A 13,069-nucleotide genomic window follows, 5' to 3' on the forward strand; every position below is an offset into this window, starting at 1 on the left:
ACTGTTGCTTGAAAACCTTCCTTATTTTTGTCTCATTTTTGCCAGTAACAGGGTTCAGAAGCAGCTTCCAAAGTAAAGATATCTTTAAATCAGAGGTGTTGCAGAAGGGCTGGAATCGCTCACTTTAACCAGGTTGTAAAATCTCACTATTGAGGCTGTAGTAACTAATGTTTCATCCCATGGCTTCTAATGTTTTCATGTCTCTGTGGGACTCTCTCATCCAAGGACAAGCATCAAGGGTTTTACAACTATCAGTTGATCATTTCTGCTAAAATAGGGGAGGTGGATTCTCAGCAAGATAACAAAGGTGTTATCTCTATCCAGGGAGGATATAAAGGGTATTGGGAAGATAACATCTAATTGAAGATTCAATTTTCCAAGTGTCAAAGAGTTTTGACGACTAATTGATTTACATAGACTGAATTCATTCACAGAGCAAATATTTTTTGAGATCTTGCTCCTTGTCTTCTTCTGTGGTAGCAAATAGGAATTGCTGATCATTTTCTTTAAAACAAATTGACAGACTGAGATTGGCATGGAAGATGTTACTGAGTTTTAGCTCTTCGTCCTATGGACACAGAGCACAGTAGGTTGCTAATGTCAGTAAAGGTGTTACTTAGGGATTTCAAGCCCAAGACTAGGAGCTGGAAAAGGTCAAGATCTAATTGCTCTGCCTTGGTGCTGAGAGACCAAGAAAAGGAAGAAAACATGATAGCCTCAGGAAAAGCTGTTCCACGATCCCTCCTTAGCTCAGTTTAAAAGAGGGATAATGGTGTTTCCTTGCTTGCCCCAGAGGGATATTGTGAGAATTAATTAGTTAATGCTGGCAAAATGCTATGAAGGTTATAAATAATATGTAGTGAGAATGCAGGATTAATTGGGATACATTTAGGATAACTTTAAAAGGGAGATGTGACAAAAACATCCGTGAATCCTGTTGTAGTGAAGCTTTTTTGCCCTCACCTCAACAAGTTGTTCCAGTTTTAGTGACAGCATTTTCAAAGTGGTTTCATCAAAGTCTTTTTAAGAGGAATTCACTTTCAAATCCCTCTGCTGGTAACACCAGGCCACTTTTCAAATGCCTGGCCAGAGGCAGAGGCATTTCTTCTCTCTCCATTTCTCTAATCCTTATCTTTTAATTCCTGAGGACTGATTGATGACGCACTTCTCCAAAGGACTCAGTGCTGAGAGCATCATTGGCACTAGCAGGGGTATATTTGAATCCAGTGCCCTGCTCATCCTCCACCTCCCAAGAGAGTTCCCAATCTGCTAGACAACAGGTTCATCTGGATTGATCAGTGCAACCTGTCGTCTTCTGGCCAGCAGTGTAGGTTCAGAGTGAAGGATTTGGAGTGACCCTCTCTAAACCTGATGCTGGTAATCTTTCTCTGGGATGATGGAAACTGGCTTAAATGCCTTGGAGCAATAAAGACATGTCACTACAGCCCATGGGTCAGTCTTCAGGTCTTCAGGAAGGGCAGATTTCAGGTTCAGTTTCTCTTCCATCTTTCCTTTTTAGCAGGAGAAGGACAACTCAGCCTGGACATTGCAGATTTCCATCTTGAGTTATGAGGAGCCTAACTGTTCTCAAACATGACACCAGAGCCACAAACCTCCAATTCAGATGCTGCCAGTCCACAGCACCTTTCCTAACAGGCACTGTTATCTTAGACCTGTGTGCCATCCTTGGGCACTGTATGGATCATCTCAGCTGGGCTCAGCTGCATGGAGGGGTCAGATGCTTAGTGATGGGTTGATGTTCGTACCACGAAAGTTCTGCTATCATTTCCCCCACATACACTCTCCCAGCTGTTTTGTTCTGGAGCAAAAGACCCATGTGGAGATGCTTCAGTAGAAGATGCTTTGTCCATGTTGGTAACACCACTCTTGCTCTGCTGCTCTGAAAGGTGAAGATGAGACCCTAGCCTGTTCCCAGTCTGTATCAAAGATCTCCAGCTCTGTAACTGCACTATGGTCTGCACTGAAGTGATGTAATTTTGCAGGGACCAGAAAAAGGCCCAGTTGGGTAGCATGCTTCCTTATGTACAGACACATAGTGCAGCTGACAGTCCTGCCCAGATGAAAACATATATGGTTCAGAATATGTTTATATACATTGCACTACTTAGCAACAGCTAAAACATCAGTGTGTTATCAATGTTATTAGACGGAAACTAAACCACAGCACTGTATCTGCTACAAGGAAGAAAATTTACTCTATCCCAGATGAAACCAGGACAGTTTATGGTAAACTTTCAGTGAAAGCAGATTAGAGCCTTATCCTGAAAACTGGTGAGAATGCTGTCCTAAATACCATCTATTTTGAAACTTTGATAAAACCCACTAACAAATACTTAATTTTTTTAAGCAGGAAGCTCTTTGAAAACATTCCAGCATGTTTTGATGGAATTTGATAATTTTCTGAAACCATGAAACACTACTACTACACTTTCAAACATGTTACATGTCATGAGTTACATGTTATGAATTGTGAAATCGGTGCATTTAGGTGACCCTGCCCAATTTTATCCAAATTCTGCCTCCTTTTTGCTAACAATTGCTCATCTTCTATTATTCAATAATGTCTGTAACTATGGTACTAATGACATTTCACACTATAGCTGCAAAGGTAATATTAAAATGTTGATTTACTTTTCATTGTATATGTTGTGAATGTATTAATGGTCACATAGGAAATTAATTATTCATGTATGTGTTTTAGGCAGAACCAGAGCATTTCCCTTTTGCAGATTTTAGTTTTCATCTTGTCTTGTTCTCTAAAATATTGACTAAAATATTGTCATGTCTGGGTGTCACCTCTGCCAAAAGAATATCCCTGGTTTTTGTATTGCAAAGGAATTCATTAAAATGTTTGTGCTCTTTCACAGATTTCTAAATGTAATTTCATGTATTAACATCACGGATCTTTAGCATTTCTGTTTCTTTGAATTAAATATCATACCGTCTCATTTACTTTTAAAAGAACACATTTCTAAAAAAAAAAAACCAAAAAACAAACAAAACCAACCAAACCCAAACATTTTCAAACTTTCATTTAAAATGTATTAAAAAAAAAGTTTATGTATTTGCCCCAAACCTTTAAATACAACTGCACCCTTTAAGAACCATAAAAATTGTTAGGTTTGGAAAAATAAAAATGATGCCTTTATCTGGAGCCAAACTTGATGTACTGAGACATTACGGTGTTTTCTTCATGTAGCTGTACCTTTTGCCCTAAACTATACCTTATTACATACCTAATGTCTTGGCCAATGGATAAGACCAAGTGTACCCACTTGGTGGGTTGAATGGAGATCAGCTGAGATTGGCTTGAAGCCACCACATTCATTTCATTTGTAACCAAAGAGCTACTTCAGCTGCAGATTCCTTAGGAGAAAACTTAGCAGACCAACGTGCTTCTCCCACTGCTTTGTAGAATTGCTCGCACTGTTTGTAAAGTTGTTGGTTGTGCATCAGATTATGTGTTTCTTTTTGCTTGCATTTTTCAATGCTCTTTTATACTGGATAAAATGCCAGAGCAGGGTAAGTGTTATAGTGTCTCAGTGTGACACTGTCCTCAGTTAAATGAAACACATATGGGTTTTCTGTAAGTTGGAAGAAAATTTTCAGTCACAATTTCACTTTCTGAGTGTTAATACAGAAAAAGCATGTCTTTTGAGAAGGCATGGAAGACAGATAATGGTTTTCACAGGATAAATCTAGTATTGTTCCTTTTACTCTCTAACATTTCAAATCATTTTACAAATTGGATGAAGGATCTTAATTCCTGTTACAGAAAAAAAAACCAACAAAACTGTTAAATTGATATTACTTCATTGATTTTAATAAAGCCTTTGAAGATCTGAGAACAAAGGGGCCTATTGGTTCTTTAATTAGTAAAGGATTTATTCAATAAGTTATCGGACAAGTTAATTTACAGGACTTAATTTTGCTATTGAAAGGTTTAGCCTCCTTCCCTCCAAAACTGGGACGATGGACCATTCCAATACTGTGAAGGTGATGACCTTGTGATAACCTGTGTGTTCATCAGTCAAATTACTGTCCCCAGTAATGATAATGCCAAAGCTCTGGAACACTGGGGCAGCTAATCTGTATTCAAATTACACTCAATGAAACAGCAAGTGCAATTCGAGTAATAACTCACCAGCACTGAGAGGTGAAGGGAGATGTTCAGACCCCTTCATGCAGATTGGACATTATCATACATTTCTTAGGTGTTGGACAGGTCTGCATGAGAGGGTTGTTAATGAAAATATCAATCAAAAACTCTGCTGACTTAATGGTCAATTTAAATTAATTAATTGGAAAGGAAAAAGTTGAGAAGGACAGCATTGATTGTTTAGCTCAAAGCAGTTGGCAGGCTAGGAGGACGAGGTTGCCCAAATAAGACAATATTTCCTATGTCAGCTGGTGCTGTGTGTAAAATCCTGACTCTGAAAAGATGGGGGGAATAGTAGGATGCTGTAATTTGAACACTTTGAATTACGGTTCACTGGGTTTGGGGATGGGGTGCTGAATGTGTAATATCAGCCTTGGGAAGGAAATCTGTAGGAAAGGTAGAAATGGGTCAGTATGCACCAGCTGAGGATGAAACCCTCACTTTGCAGTCACATGTAGGAATCCTTTCACTCATGGATTGGGTTTCAGCCTCACAGCTTGTAATTTCTAGCTCAGAACATGTTTATTTGTTGTACCTAGAGGGCTGACTCTCTGGAGATCAGTGGAGGACTCTGATTGATTTAGGGGTGTGAGAATTTCAACCCTCATCTGCAATGAGGCTCCTCACAAGTAAATGTGTGTGCAAGAAAACATTTAATGCCTGCAAGCATTATAAGAATTTTCTTATCAATGTGAAAGGAAAAGGATCTAATTTTGAGAAAATTATGTAATGTCTTTGGGATGAAAATAATATTAAAACTGCATTTTTATCGTATATTCTGAAAATAAATACTTAAAATCAAGATAATTTCTATGTCTATGTCTACCTGTGTAATTAAATATAAGCAAATTTTACAAGAAAAATAAGTCCAAGCTATTTTAAAATAAATTTTGTTCATTGCATAAGCAAAGGTTATAGTAATATGATTTGGAAACAGGCTAAAGCTTGAAATCAAATCAAGATCTTGTAGAAGACCCCTGTGTTTTGTACCCAAAAGTCAACATTGTTTTGAGTTCAGTGCTGAGGAAATACAGCGAGATTTGGTAAATTCATGAGATTTTCGCTGTCTAGAATGCAATCCAGATCTCTTCCTACCTGCATTGGGTTGTGATGGGGGTACAGGGTAAGATTTGAGGATCCAAAGTATTTTTGGAGATCATGGGAAATCCCAAACTGTTCCTTCAAACTATTCTTATCCAAACACTCGTGTTTTCAGCCAGGCTTTGTGTTTTGGTTCTAATTTGTTTGTTAGCTCTGCTGTTTCTAAATCACACATTCTGATTTGCATCAGAGCAGAATATAGACATCGACCCCAAGTATAATGCAGTGGGAAATAAATGTGAGATGTAAAATGAAATACATATGCAGCAGCTTTACTGTGGAAAGAGTCTGACAGGCAGCACCGGGGATTGTTATTGCTATAATTCTTTTTATTAGTACAAAAAGGCAGGGAACAGTGAATTGGCCTAATGAGACAGAAAGGAACAAAAATAAACAATTAGCCACTAAATACATTATGCTGATTACATATTTAAGCAAATGACAAGTGGAGCAGTACAAGACACATTATAAGGGAAATAAAGAGCCTGGACTGACTTTCTATTCCTTCTTTTCCCATGTCCAAATATCCTTTCCCCAAAACAGTATTAAAATGACAATAAGAGATTCAAGAAAATGAGTTATGAACTAAATGTAACTTGGTCCTCAATGTACTTCAGGGGCAGGTCTCCAATCAGGTTTCATACCTGACTTCTAGAAAATGCTTTGCATACTGGACACACAGTGGATCAGGGATCCACTGCTCCTGAATATGCTGCAAAGAAGATTTATTGAGGCTCAAAAAGCCCAAACATACCATGGCTATGTTAAGACAATCACAGTCCCACAAACCCTCCCCATTGACACAGTGTAAATCTTGTTCATCTTCAGAAGCACTGGGGCATGTTTTTATTCTCTCCAGTATCTAGCACTCACCCTTTTAAAGCTATCTCAGGGAATATTTCACCCAGGTCCCAAAAGAAAGTAGGTGAAGACAGCTCTGACACTGGAAGGGCAAGCAGCACGCTGAGCAAAGCCCACGGTGGCACAGCAACTCAGCACAGCCCAGACCTGATGATTCTGCAGTTCAGAGATATGCCTAGTTGAACAGACTTCTTTCTTGCTGGGCTTTGTTAATATAACGGCTGTATGGCTAAAATGTAATGGTGTTTGCTGTTTGCAAATGCTCTAGCTTTGCTTTCGGGTCCATTCAGTGTGGCTTTGACCACTTACCACCCTCACAGCAGCTGAAACCCTCTGGCATGATTCTTCCACCCTAACAATCAACCCCCTCCATACATCTGTGGCTGTGGGAGCCCTAGGGGCTTATATAAAAGCTATAGCAGATCTTTACTTAGAGGTACATCAGGGGCCTTTATAGGGTTGCAACTGTCTACCCCTGCATATATGACTCCTTTATACTGGTGTACTTGGAGAAGCACTTTTATGTAGGGATGAGCACATGCTGCAGAGCATTAATGAAAAGTAAGGCACAAAATATCTGCGAAAATATAGTTACTGGTGCCTTCATCCCAACTCTACCTCAGTTTTCTCATTTAGGAGGTAAAGATAACAATCAGACACCAGAAAGTTTCACTTCTAATCCCAACACTGATTCTTCCTGTGGTTTTGGACAACCTACTTAGACTGACCACAGCAGTTTACCGTTTCCAGAAGGGAAATAGCAACATCCAATGAATGGACATTCACGGACATCCAGACCTCTTCCCAGCACCAGTTTTCCTGCGCATAGTATGAGGATTGGCCAAATTTGCCCTTACACTGCCCAAGTAGTATCTTGCTTGGGGGAGTGTATTTCCCAACATGTCCCAGGAGCCTTAAGATCGAATGCATTAGGATTGTCTGTGGGATCTAGTGATAGGTGCTGGATTTTCCCTTCTGAGTGAGGGTAATGCAAAAATGTATATGAACTATTTTTAGCTGGGCTATAAAAAGAGAATTAAGCTATCAGAGGATATAATTAGAACATAGACACCATTCTAAATTGGAGGATTAGATACTATGCCTGTGAAATTAATCAGGCTGAATGAAGTTATCCTGGAGTATAATTACATGAACCATTTTGTTATTCTTCTGGCTCAGGGTAACAGATTCTGTGAGGAGTACTTGTGAAGGGCAAAATGGTGCCATGCTTGAAGCAACTCGGGAAATAGCCTTTGGCACTACTGGAGGTGATGAGGGTCTCAGCCCAAGAGGGATTCAACCTCAAGATTAGCCACAGTTGGGCTGGTCCTAGCCTGTGCCTTAGTGCACTGTGCTTGGACCTTCTCCTTAGGCTCCATACAATCTTCAGCCCCAGTTTTGCAGAGCCTTACACAGCCTTAGCATCTCCCAGCACAGAAAACAAAGTAGAGACAGAAGCTGTTAAAAAAGAGATGGCCTTTGCTCTGTAACTGTATGAGGACCTGGCCATGATTAGAAAGTATTACTACTGTTTTATTTTCTTATGAATAACAATAAAATATTACCCTGACTGGAAGCTTGATGTGAGAGCTGGTAACGTTATTGCTCTTGTAGTATTTAGTTTGCTTGTATTTTCTCTTGACTCCAGATGGATTTTAATTTTGTGTATGGTAGCTACACAGTGTGCACGTAAAAGCTTTAATAAATCTGCTTGTTCAAACTGAAATAGGCATTTTGCATTACGAGATTGTCTTGCTCCAAAACAAATCCACATGATTAGAGTAGTGGATTTAACTAATTGTCCTCCAAGCAGCTCCTATGGGAAAACAAAATGTTGCCTATGTTAATAGTGCCTCAAACAGGGATCAGTCAGGATCAGCAAAAGCATGGTATCACATGTTTTAGTATTGTGTTGTTTACCAGCTGGCAGGAGGGCAATTTACATAAAATCATTATCACTTGCTTTAGGGTAAGTACCATCATAAAAGCTGGTATCTGAACTGAGTCCAAAATCCCAATATGTAACTACTGTTGAATTCTTAGAGAAATGTAGTTTGATATTCAGATCCCAGAAATCAAGCTTTGGGTTTCACTCTGGGTTGGATCCTGAAAGCTTAGTCTGTTTTCTAGATTAAATCCTTATGCCGTTGTTCGGGTGATGTATTAAACTGACAGACACTTTTCAGAGACTCCACTTTACTTCTGTCCTATCCTATCCTATCCTATCCTATCCTATCCTATCCCATCCCATCCCCTCCTATCCTATCCTATCTTATCCTATCCTATCCTCTAGAGGTCAGCAATAGCTACTATTATTACCGTAAATGTTAATTAGATTATTACAAATTATAATAATACCTATAACCTGTTGTTTAAGCATGGGAGAACGAATACCTAAACCAGTTCAGATGAGCTGTGCTCTAGAAATACCTTGCACACTGCAAGGGCAGCCTAGTTTTATGAGCTAAGGTACATGTGGTATCTATTTAAAGGTAGATGGCATGAGTCCAGCCCTAGGTGCTTCAGTTTTTCACTGTAGATTGAGAAAAACACAGCCTTGTGTGAGCTTTGACATGGAGAGACCTTAAAATCTTGTTTTCATTAATGACAGTTATAGGCAAAGAAAGCAGATGGAGGCATTGTTAACTAAGAAATTCACTGGCACTGCAGTAAGAATTGCCTGACCAATGCTAAAGCAGAGTGATGACCACATGCAGGGATGCACAGACACACTACCACCACAAAATCCTACAAAGAAACACCCAAAAATGTTCAGGGTGGCTCCAGAGGTGGTCAACAGAGATTTCTATAGGTTTGATTGTACCATAAGCAAGTGTAGTGTTGCCTAAAACCTGTGGTCTCTACCCATGGGACCTACACATGGGATCCTGCTTCTGACCCGATAAGACTAAAGAAAGGCATGGACAATTTTGACTCTGGTGCTTAGTTTGTAGATAATTTCAGGATATGAGTCTCCAGGGCTATTAAAATGCCACCTCTCCTGACCGCTCAGGCCCTTCGGGGGAGGTACATTAAAGGATCTGAATACCTGAATTTCGTAGAACTACACTGAGATTTGGGATATCATTTTGTGACACTTCTTTGAAACTGCCTGGCTACATTCACACCGAAACTGCAGAGAAAAAACAAAGTACAAGAAAAAATTAGTACTTTAGCTTTTGATATTGTACATTGGTAGACAATTGGCCATCTGTGGATCACTTTACGTGTTCTGCAATAGAGCAGGCAAAGCCAGTGTATAATGCGCTCTGGCACTATATTCTCAAAGACCACTGAAGCAGATAGCAATTCTGTAGTAAAATTTTCCCAAATTAGCTTTTTTTTGTATAAGCTATCACTGTCAGAAGAGGAAGAGCTGACCTTTCTTCTTTTTCCCTGAGTCAGTCATTACATACATTTCTTCCCAATGCAGCTTGCTCCACCTTGCCTTGTCTTCAGTGTGATGTTCCTGTGTCATCATTTCTCTGATTATCTATTGCTCTGCAGCATCTGGTGGAAAAGTGCTACCCATATTGCATTACTCGCTGTCAAACCAGTGGCTTCAGTTAATATATCTATCTGGTGCCATGCCCACATGAAGAGCAATGAATGCAAGCTACAGGCAGAAGAATTGTAACCAAAAAAGCCCATACAAGGTACTAGAAAGTGCCTAGACACTAAAGGCAAAACCATGACAAACCTTTCTTGGCATCTGGGGTGAGAACTCAGCTGACCTAATGTATGGTCTGGATCTGAAGTAGTCACTCTAGAGTCCCATCATAGTGGGGAAGGAGTTGCGATGACAGCTGACATTTATACAACCTCAAATGGACTTCCCTCTCCATTAACTAGAACTCTGGAATACCCTGGAGGACCACAGAGTCCCAACTGCAAACACCCCAGACAGTGTAGCTGATTCCTCTCCAACAGGCACCCCAGTGTCCTAGTTGGGAATGCTCTATGAATAAAGAAACAGTTTACCAGGCTAGTTTTCATCACCAGCAGCTACCGGGTGGGTCATTAATATGCTGTGAAATTCCGACCTAACTATTCTAATGTGCATTGATTTCGTCTTCTGTGGAAAAAAGAGCTCATTGCTGATTATTGGTTGTAATATATCTCCGTGGAAAGGTAAAAGCTAGCTGCTGGCCTCACATAAATGGCTTTTAGAAGAGTTAGTGCTTGCTGGAAGCAGAGCACAGTGACTTTCAGTCTATCTTTCATAATCTATCTTTCAGTAGAGCAGAACTGGACACACCAGTTCCAAATGAAACAGGGGGATCACCTCCCTTGTCCTGCTGGCAATACTTCTTCACTGTCTAGTGGTGGGTTCAGGTGCTGGAAAACACCTCTGGGGTGCAGACCAAGAGAGTCATGTAAAAACAGTAGAACACCACTCTGTGGTTAATGAGTATTTCCTTTCTACCCATTTACAGTCCCACTATAAATTTCCCAATGAAAATCTTGGGTTTTTTTCTTCATATAAATTTTTACTTCATATCAGCTGTTGCTGTTGAGAAGTTTTTCAAGCCCTTCTCTCTGGAGTTCATTCTTGTCTAAACAGACCCCTGCTTTTTTAAGAGGTAATTAATATTCTCATCTGGCACCTTAAGTGAATTTAGGTGAGGATGTGGAGAAAAATCAAGACTGGGGTTTCTATGAACTTTTTAGCCACTTTCAAATACAGCAAGTGTGGCTGTGAACAGGTTACCTCCATCCACACCATGCTGCTCAGCCAGGCTGGGTAAGACCAGGCAACCTTCACAGGGATGCTTGTTGGGTGAAGAGATCAGTCCACGTGCATGTTTGTGGTGCCTCCTCATCTACATCGTGCTGCTCTTCAGAAAAGCTCCACGTAATAAAAACCTCTTTGAACCTTTACAGAAAACCACAGAGAAATATCAAATACTAATAATGCTGCCACACTATAGTGCAAAGAAACCAGCATGGCCTATGCAAGGGCTAGGTTTTTGACCTTGCAGGTCCTTCCTTAAGAGTGGCCCACATCCTTTCCCACCCCACGTACAGTAGCTAGCATGCCTGCAAGGCTTTTCTCAGACTAATTCCTGCTAATGTCATGCATGGCTAGTTAACCTCCATTTGATCTGTCTTTTAGAGATTTATTCATCAATAAAGGCATTATTACTCCTTTGATGATAGTTAGTATCCTTTATATGAATTGTCTATTGACGGACACATTTAACAAAGGGTGTTTATGTGCTGAACAATCACATAGTTTATTTATCCAATAATCATATAATCGATTTGAAAAAGAATTCAAGTTGAAGGACTTCTTTGAGATTTAAAGATTTCAGTTTCCATCTGTGTCTGAGATGTTTAATTTGTGTTAGTTATGTATTACATTTCACTAGTATTGTTCCTACAGAGGGATCTGATAGATCAACCTCTGACAGCTCCCAGGTAAAGGCTGAACCTGGCTAGCTTGTTTAAGATGATTGCTTAGGTATTTTTAATCACAAACGACCGTATAAAAGATTAGAAATACTGTGCAGTCAGTGTCTTGAGGCACTCTCAGAGAAGGTTACCACTGATCACACTTGCCTTCCATATAAAGTACTTTTTCAGCGCTAAGACTATCATCTCTGCAGTGGTTACAAATACCTACTGATGACTGAAAGAGAAGAAGCTTATTTCTCTTATAGCTTTCCCTGGCTGATGTCATTACATTATCACAAGGCATAACATTGCTCAGTGAGATAAAAATCCAGACTGAATCAGAAAATCTTTCTTGTCTCGCAATTCCTGTAGAGCTCCTGTTGCTCTTGGATTGAAGCACTGCTTGCTCAAGTGCAGGAAGGCAATGCCAGGTTTCCAGCAGTGCATCTCCAGTGCTTGCAGCCCCCTGAAACCACAAGAATTGGCACCACAATTCCTCTGGGAAGCCAAGGAAATAACCTTGCTATTGAATATTGAACTTCTGTTTCTAGTGGCTGACATTAATACCGCAGTATCTCCAAGCCCCAGATATCAGGCCATACATCACCACATTATGTTTGACTCCTAAAACAGGCATTACAAACATTCAAAGAGTGGCTGTCAAGGCTGCACCCCTTGGTGTGGATGGGTGAGTCCATTGCTTGTCTGGGTTTAAGTAGTAGATGTTTTATTTTCTAAGGTCCTGGCCCTGGTGGATTCTCTCTGTCAATGACATGTCCAGTTCACAGAAAGAGTAAGACTGCATTGACTACCTGGTGACCTACAGTTCCCTGCAGGTAGGAAGTCAGGCTGTGCTTGCATCCTGCAAAGACTTACCTGGTTGTGCTTACTTGGAGACACATGATTCATGCTGGAGTACTATAGGGACTGTTTGATGTGAACCTGGGCTGCACAGTACAAAGCCCAGCAAAGGCCTTGGCACTAAGAGGCAATTTCTACACTATACAACTTGTTCCTTAAGGCAGGGAGTACAGGCTGCAGGAATACAAGAGAAAAATCCCAAGGATCAGGTCTGTTGAGTAGTTTAAGAAACCCTGTTTTTTCACCTGTTTGTGCCACATCAGGCAGGAACTAAGTGGTCTGAGTTCATGTTGGGACCTTAAAAAGAGGCAGGGAGGCTCTGCTGCTGTGATTAGGGCCCAGGTCCACAGAATCACAGACACAGTTATCACTTCTGGGATATCACACTGTGGCATGGATTCCCTGTTAGAACACCCTCATGCACATGGAGATCTAAAGAGGATTGGTTTGCTATTATCAGTTACTGGCCAAAAGCTTTTGCTCTCTGGTTTGAAGGAATTTTTGATCCTTTGATTTTACAGGAGACTGGAATTGATAAGCCAGGTGATTTCAAGGGCTGCAGTTTCAATCAGCCCCTGCTCCCTGCTGCCTACCCATGAGACCCTGACCACAGGGAAGAACAAGTCCTGGGATTCGAAGGTTTAAGCTGAGGCCACCAAGTCCCATCAC

The sequence above is a fragment of the Pezoporus flaviventris genome, unplaced genomic scaffold, assembly GCF_033815535.1.
Source record: "Pezoporus flaviventris isolate CSIRO_AGI_PZ_B2104156 unplaced genomic scaffold, CSIRO_AGI_Pfla_v1 ptg000002l, whole genome shotgun sequence".
NCBI classification, from domain to species: Eukaryota; Metazoa; Chordata; class Aves; order Psittaciformes; family Psittacidae; genus Pezoporus; species Pezoporus flaviventris.